A 9,165-nucleotide genomic window follows, 5' to 3' on the forward strand; every position below is an offset into this window, starting at 1 on the left:
ATTTCTACCTTTACCTTTATGTTCACACTAAGGTGAATTCGGGGAGGGGGGGGATATAAAGCACTTCCATAATGAAATCTCAGCATTGGTAGCTTCTTTAAGCTTTTTTAATTATAAAATTAATATACAAATTCTGGAAAAAATTACAATATGGAAAGGTATAAATGAGAAAATAAAAATGTTATTATCCTACTACCTAAGGGAAAATGTATGTACATACATGAATATGTATACACACACACACACACACACACATGCGCACACAGGGGCAAAGTCGAGGTCCTTGGCCAAACCTGGTGAGCAAGTACATTAAAACTGTTTGAATCCTCTATTTTATTTTTGGATACATCTACACTACATATCCTAGTGTGGCCCAGCATCCATGTTCTGGCTAACAAAATGAGAGTGGAAATAATACAAGCCACTCCCAGGACTGGCCCATGATCTTCTACTCTTTCTTCCCTCTGTTGCCAGCTGGGTATTGTCCGAGGGACTTAGGAAAGTCGCCAGTCGAAGACAGCAGAATTTCTATCAGAATGGGCCCCTAAACGATTGTATGAGGGAAAGCTTCCTAACAATGTGACTTTACACGTTAAGAAATAAGTTTTCTATTTTTGAGAGCCTGACAACATCGAGATTTTTTTTTAAATTATAGCAACCAATGTAACTTTAATATGTCATAATTAATAATTGTTAATTTCTCTCTGGCTTCTTTCACATAAAAATATCTCATGAATATTCTTCTATGTCACCATTTGTTAATTGCTGAAAGTACTCAGTGTTCACATAGTCTTAGATACATAAACTCCTGCTGCTGATCATTCGTATTGTCTCAGCCTTTCACTGTTGTACCTACTTGTCAAAATCTATTTGTACACATCACTGGTCATTTCTGTAGGAAACATTCTTAGGTTTGGAATTCTTGCACTCAAGGCTTAAAACTTTTTGTAGCTTTTCCCCTAGTAAGGGGAAAATACATAAAAGCTTATGTAGCTTATTTAGCTACAGAAAAGTTTTGCCTATTTCACTCCGATAAACTGTATTTGCTAATACTAATTGGCTTTTTTATTCCTATGGGGGTTCATCAGCTGAATTCCAAGGGTTGGAATCACTATCTGATTAATTCCTCATACAATTGGTAACATTTGAACAGTGTTACATAGAAAAGGGGACCTCACAGTCATTTATTGGCAGAATTTGTGGGAACTTAGAATGTAGTACCCCCCGGAAGAAAAATAGCAACTAAATAGCTTCAAATAGAAGTTGTTTGCTATGACTGGATTCAAAGTAGGTCCTTCTTCCCTTTCTTGTCCTGTTTCCATTATTGTCCTACTACCTCTCCTCCGCCAGGGAAGTGGTGATGAGACTTTCTTATGCTGGAAAGTACCTCATATTCTCCACCAAGTTCTAGTTATTTTAAGTTAACTTTTTTTTTTTTAACTAAGAAAAATGTTTATGTCCTACAGTTATCACGTCTTGTGTTAAGTATTAAAATTTGCTGAATAGCAATAAAATCCCTAAGTCACATGACCTGCCAGGTCACATGGTACATTTTGTGTCTTTCTGGGGCTTTCTTTCTGCTTTATCATAATAAAGAGGCTTGTATATTAGAATTTTGTGACTTCTAACTTTTGAACTGTGAGTATTAATGGAGAAAAAATATAAAGTTGTATTTTTTCTATTCAATGAACCAGATATCTTATTTTTGTTAGTGGGAAACAAAAATAAGAGAACATAATAATAGGGAAATACAATAATAAAACAAAAGAATAATAGGAAAATAATAAAGAATAAGAAGAAAATAAAATAATAGGTGCTCACTGAGATATATTTTTTTTTCCCTTTAAAAATGTGTTGCTTTCAGATTACATAACAATAAAGTCTGTAATGAAGTACTTTAGCTTCTACCAAATTAGGAAGAATTCCTAAAGAATCCATATATGTTCCTAAAGCACTTGGTATTCCTTTTGTTGAACTTTTAATACTAATACTTAGAAGCATGATGCTAAATGTTCTGTGTGTCATATTAATATTTAAATGAGTCAAGAGTTTCTGGTTTTTGTAAATGCCATCAAGTATCCTTTTATCTTGATGAAGTCTGCCCAATAATTCTCCGTATCTCCTTAAGAACCAATTCACATATTATGTTTTTGTTCAAAAAGCCTTTATACTGCAGTTAGGACTTTGGATCAATTTTGCCCAGAGCTATATGTCAAAGATCAACCCTTTTATTGGCCTGATGTGAATAAGGGTTATAATTATAATCTAATGTGATTGATTTATGTGAATGACTTTTTATAATTGATAATAGTCTTATTATCCCTTCGGATTTCATGTAACATTTTCAGTATAATTTTGAAATATAAGAGGAGTCTATTGGAAGATGTCAAATAAAATTATAATCTTTTCTCAAACACATCTATACCTATTGGGGTTCCGGAAAACAGTGAGTCTGTCCAGGACAGTGAATGATGCAAATGTTAAAATTAGAGCATTCACTCCACCAAAGTTGTAACAAAAATCACCCACTAAAGTCCAGTTTGGTTGCTTTCTCTGAAAGACTGGATCTATTTCAAGATGTGAAAACTAAAATACATTTAAAAAAACCTAAAAATGTTTACATTAAAGCAATCGTATTTCATTAACTTGCATTACATTAAAATGAAAATAACATGGAGTCAAGTTATAGAGAGTAAAAGAAAGAAATAATCAGAATAAAAAATTCTAGCTTTGTAAAGCTCTACAATTAATTTCAGTATTCTCACAGAGCTTCCTAGTAGCTGGAGGAAACAGAAAATCAGAGGTTTTATGGCTCCCCTCTTCTAATAAAAGGAAGTATATTAATTAGTCAGAAGAGGCAACTTTGTGTTTAATCTGAGTTTTCCTACATGTCTTTTATAAGGAATATTGAATGTCATAGTAAAGCTTGTCTTCAAAAGGAGTTTTACAAAAAAAAAAAAAAAAAAAAAAGCAGTGATGTTCCACCCATGCCTGTATGTTCTAGCCATGTTGTATAAAAGCTGCTAATGCACAGTGTTTTGCTTCATGAAGGCATGAAGGTGCTTTAACTGCCAAACTGGTGGCACCTGAAAGTGATTGGCATTCTTAAGCACCTGCAAAGCATAGCCTCTGTGTTGTAACCACCAAGGAGAACACAGTCTCTGAATGAGACACCTGCATTCAGCCCCAGCTCTGCTCCTCAGTAGCTGTGTGACCAAGAGCAGGGTACTAACTAGCATCTCTGTATGAAGAGTAATTTGCTTGGAGCGTGTCTCATGCATATTAAGTACATTAACTTTAGTTATTATTATATTTATATATTAGTAGTATTATCAATATGTCTTTCAAAAACAGAGATATTTTCTGTTGTCAAATGTATTCTAATAAAGAATAATCCATGACCAGGTAGACAGCGCTGTCTCTTGTTCCCTTCTCACAGTTGGCAATCATAATATCTTTTGAAGAATCATATTCTACTGCATCAAAGTCATTGTGAAAAATATTTTCAATAGGAGAGCAACATTTGTAATGCTTGTCACATCTTATTCCAGGAGAATGTAAGAAATAAATAAAAGGGAAAGAAGATGCATTTAAATACATAATGATGTACTTTTTAATGTGCAAAATAGCATATTCATGGTTGTAGGCAGTGTGAGGAATAAAGACCTTTTTATAGTATGGGTCATTGTGTCAAAAGCTTACAGGCCAAATGACAGCCATAATGAAGTCTGGCAACACAACACGTCACTTCTCTCACTCCTATTTGCCCAGAGGTGTCCACTGGGTTAGGCTCATCACTTGGATGGTGGAAATCCGATCCGTGCCCACATCACTAAAATTCATTTACGATCCATTTGTCCAAGACATACACAAGGATCTAAGCCAATATGTTTTACCCTTTGGACATTAGTTAACTCACATCTGAAGTAAAAACCTGCTCTCTGCTTCACAGGTGTGCTGTGTTGATCAAGTGAGACCTGCCCCAATGACTGCGGATTGACATCCATTATAGAAGAGGGTATAGTGGAAACCTCTCTGCTCACCCACTTTGAATGGTTATTAGCCAAGTGAGGTTATTCATCTAAACTCCCTTAGGATGAGCTTCATTCTCTTTGTGACATGATGTATTAGTATCCATCCCACAGAGTTATGCCGTTATATTCAATAGAGGCTGATTCTTTCAACACACATTTATCTAATGCCTATTGTGTGCCAGGTACTGATTTATATAATCAAATAATGATATATTAGAAATTGATCTTGAGGAAGACACTATCATCATCATCATCATTGCAACAGCTTATACTTTTTACCTACAATTATAATGTATGTAGTTCTGTTCTCACATGGATTAGCTAATTTTATCCTCCTACATTTCTACCCCAGTGCTAATAGAACCATTTTACAGATGGAGAACTCAAGGCCCAGAGAGCTTAAGTGACTTGCATATTTTCATGAAAAAAACAATTTGCCTTGATTATTATGAAGTATTGTTCTTATATCCACAGTGTACTCTAAAGATTTTGGGGTGGGAAGCACCTAGGGGCCAGTGAGTGTAGACAGGGATATTCAGCCCTAGGATGTGGACCCTACGTTTGTTTTATATAATTATGTGAACAGATGGGAAAGGCTAATGACTTTTCATCCCAGTTGCATTAAACAAGATTAAAGATGCTGACAAAGATTTAAGACCTGTGCTGAGGACTTTAGCTCTCATTACCCATATCCCAAGCCACTGTCTTTGTCTTGACATCATTCTTCTGGTCTGTTTTGTGGCTTGTGTGTACCTGTGAGTATGTATAGGTGTGTGCCCTGCTGTCTGGTTCTCCCAATGATGTCTCAGAACCCTGAGGCCAACTCCCCAAAAGTTTTGGTTTCCTCTTTATAGGACCTTAGAATTGACTGCAGCCATTGGGTCTGCAACCCACCCGTTTAGAGCCTGCTACTTAATTAACTGTTGATGGGCCATCTGCGCTGTTCAGAATTTCACATGGCATCTGCTGCGACTCACCTTGGAATCTTATATTTAGAAATATTTGTCTACTTATGAGCAAGGTTCTTGGGTAAACAGCAAGATCTGTGCATGAGCCATTCTAGAAATGTAGGGGAGAAAATAGCTGCATTTGATTAGTTTTAGTTTAGAATTGGGAAAGTTAAAAATGTATAGGTTGACATAACTTGGAATTCTTCTGTTTGTCATATAATCTTTCTACACAGATTCTGGAGCACAGCACTGAAGTCAGTTTCCTCACCTCACATTGCTTCTTCCTTGTTGCTTCAATGCTGTTCAACTTTAGTTCTGGCAATTGAATAAAATAAGATAGGCGGGCATGTTGCAAATATGCTAACTACATTTTCAATATTACCAAAAAGATATTTATGGAAAACATATTGTTTTGTATATATTTTTCATAAATTGTCTGAATGATGTATTCCATTTGCACACCAAGGGTTCTTAGAACATAAGTCATATCTCAAAACTGCCATTGCCTTTGCTGTGCAGAGGATATACATCATCATTTCCTTATGAATAAGTCTTCAGTCTGTAAATGCAGTGAGCTAGTAACTGAGAGTGAACTGTTTCAAACAGGCACACATATAACAAATTAAAAACAAATATGTGTGTTGTGTGCGGGCACACACACACACACACACAATGTGCTCTAGATTACTTTCAATCATACTGTGGGTCATGTCTGTTTGTATGAGTGGTTTTGAAACACTGTAAACAAGTAATAATATAAATCTTTATCTTTCCTTTGGAAAGGCTCTTGGATATACTACTATAGAAGCAATTTGTTTCTTGGTTTCTTAAAGCCAGCACATTTAGAAAATTCTTTCTAATAAAAATAGACCATGACATTTGTCTATTTTCTTTTTGGAGAAAGAAGATATAAACTCAATCTGTAAAATGTAAATAGCTCAATTTAGAATTACTCAAATATGTTTGAACAGCCCTTGAAAAAGAATTTTAAAGAGTTTAATAACACTAGAAATTGATCATAAAGATGGATATTAATATTCTATGTTCTATATTATTTTTGTCATGTTCGTCAAAAAAATTGACTTTTACCCTTTTTCTTACTTTCTCTAGTATCATGCTGTGTAACTTTGAAAACCATTGAGAAATAAGTACTGTTATTGTAACAATCCACGTGGTAAGAGACATGAATTTAGCCAACCATAAGGCATCATTCTCAACACACAAATGTCTGCTGAACAAAAGGTAAATGGGAAGAGGTACTACAGGACGACAGAGATGACAGTGATGGTGACAACAGGAATGAGATCAAATCAATGACAAAAAAGTAAGGTATCATCCTAAAAGAAATGTGGTGCTTAGAAAACTGTTATGTGACACTAAGGAAAACTAGTATCTAACAAGTTTGGTTGTTTAAAAGGCAAAAATAGTTTTGTTTTGTTTTGTTTTTTTCTGAGTCTATGTTAGCATACTTCAACTTTGACCTGACAGAGTTTCTAGGTTTTTAGAAGTACTTAGCCAATCAGCCACAATTTTGACATGTTATGACAAAAGCTTTTGGTCAGCATTATTAAAGGTCAAGGTGCTTCCCTTGCTGCTTTGGGGAGCTTTTGGGTTGAGTTAGACCCTCTCTGACCATAACAAACATGCATATACTCTAGTCCTTTTATTTACTATTGAAGTAGCTTTTCCAAACAAATTTTCTTCAATTTCCCCTAAACTTCCTCTAAACTTCTTATAACTTAAAAGCAGAGTTAAAAGTCATCTTGGAATTCTGAACTTTATGTTGCAGAGAAGTCTAGTTGTACTGTAATTTTTTAAAAGATATTATTTATTAATTCATGAGAGACACAGAGAGAGAGGGAGAGACACAGGAAGAGGGTTAGGGTTAAAGAAGCAGGCTCCATGAAGAGAGCTCAATGCAGGACCCGATCCTGGGACCCTGGGATCAGGCAGGCCCTGAGCCAAAGGCAGACACTCAAAGGCAGACGCTCAACCGCTGAGCCACCCAGACATCCCAAATGTACTGTAATTCTAAGGCGAAAATATACCTAAGCAACAATGCACCATCTTAGAGTCAACATGAGGGGATTTCTTTAAGGAGTCTTGCCAGAGGCTAGAATTGCTTAGTCTTTTTCTCTTACTACTTTTCAGAAAACAAATTTAAAATAATGAAAAAAAAAGGCTTAAACAGTACAAAGGCTTACTTTTCTAGGTTTTCTTCTTCCTTAATAGGCCATTCCTTTTTAAAAATTATTTTTGGTTTTTCATTTATTTGCATACATTGTTGGGGAAATAGGAATTGAAAGAACATTATCTACACTGGAAAAGAAAATTTAAGAGCTTAAATTATCTGGGTTGGGCTTTAAAGGGAGGGACACAGGTCAGTAAAATGATCAAGGACTTCTTCCCTTGCAGGGTCCATCAGACTTGGATTTGAATTATGGCTTCTCTGCTTATTAGCTGGATTCCCTGGAGTCATTGAATTAACTTGTGTTTGGTGAACCTTAAATGACAGTAAATATGGTCCCTTATCCAGCAGAGATATTAACCACATTCTTTGTTTTACTAGGTTTGGGCTTGTCTTTTTCTTTTAAAGAAAATTTTCATGTTTTGTTGTTGTTGTTGTTACTGTTGTTGTTGTTATTGTTTTATCATGAGACATTGAAGCGTCCAAACAATCAGTATCTGAGCAGTGAGGCAGATGCTTTCACCTTCACATTTTTTGGGTTACTGAGCAACTTGTCAGTAGATTAAAACAAAAACAAACAAAGACAACCTTTTGCATTACTTAAGTCTTTCCAAGGCAGACAGTGGAGAACACTTCAGTCAGATGCAAGCAATCCAGAATTCAAACATAACACAGAATAAGCTGGAGTAGCTGCGCACAGCACCCGCTCCCACTGCTACCCTGCTCCTTTGTGACTGGTATTCCGAGCACCTGGACATTTGCAAATAGTGTCAGGAAGAGGAGGATGAGGAAACAGCAAGAACACCAGCCTGGAAGGAAGTCAGCCAAAGAGGTGCAGGGCAAGCCTGAACATGCCACTGGTGCAAACCCATGCATCACTGATGTTATTTAGTGGGAACATCTGGTGGAAGCCCATGATGGGATCTTCATTGCCTTGAGCTAGCCCACAACTATGCCCGTGATACGCCTGTCTGGCTGGGCTAATGGTCCTGAACTATGGTGCTCTGCTGGATTTTCTGGAACAAAAGGCTAGGCAACTTCTCCACAATGGCAACTTTCCCCAGGAATTTCTGGGAATTACCATCCTCCCATGTAAGGCTGGACGCATCAATATAAAATGCATCTATTAGGTTCTGTCATTATGAAATAACTAGTAGCAATGCTGAATGAAGCTGGATCCAATCTGCTTCCAAATTGGCTTGTCTCCCATTCTGGATCACCACTGGCCCTCCCTAGAGACCCAGTATTGACCCCAGAGTTGGCTAAGGTCCCTTGCCCACCCTGGGATCCTTGGCGAGCAGGTGGCAGGATGTGAGGCCAGGGGGCTAGCTAACCTGTTGATAGAACTGTTGGAACTTGGGCAGGCTGGACTAGGCCACACAGGAAGGACCTAAAGATCCCCATCCAGGCAGTCTGGCACAGGGGAGAAAGGCTAGGACTCTGCACATTACCATGAGATAGGTGCCTGGCTGTCCCTCTTGTGCCCCATCCCATAGCCTGGGTTGTGCATGACTTTTGGGGGGTTGGGGCCCCCCAATGTACAGCAGAGGCTCCTGGTGGCCTAAGTACATTCCTACCACCCAACCCCACCCCCAATGCACTAGCCCCTACACTCACCCAAGGGCGGGCACAGATTTGGTATTTTTTTGTTATCTGCTATGCACTGCATAAAATGTTTAATGGACCTGGTGGTACAATATCATGACTTGAGATGACAAATAAATAAAAGGTGATTTTTTTTTTTTACCACAATGGGACTGTGGTTAAAAAAAAAAAAAAAAAAGTTATCAAAACAATGACCAGATTCAATTTAGTAACTTCTAGATGTACTGTCAAAGGAGAAAATTGGAAGACTTTAAGAAGCTAAGTTATCACTTGGCCCCAGGTTGACTCATGGAAGAAATGGCAAAGATGGAGAATTAATTTCTTAATGTTCTAGATAGGACTATAGCATATTGTGTCTATTTCCCTTTTGTAGAAAACAGTATCTGTG

The 9,165-nt window shown here is 37.1% G+C and overlaps 1 pseudogene; it reads right to left on the minus strand.

The window, feature by feature from the left end:
* Window positions 1-7,992: 7,992 nt before the first annotated feature.
* Window positions 7,993-8,382, minus strand: LOC144287425 (nuclear transport factor 2 pseudogene; annotated as a pseudogene).
* Window positions 8,383-9,165: the final 783 nt, after the last annotated feature.

This window comes from Canis aureus, chromosome 17, assembly GCF_053574225.1.
Source record: "Canis aureus isolate CA01 chromosome 17, VMU_Caureus_v.1.0, whole genome shotgun sequence".
Classification (NCBI taxonomy): Eukaryota; Metazoa; Chordata; class Mammalia; order Carnivora; family Canidae; genus Canis; species Canis aureus.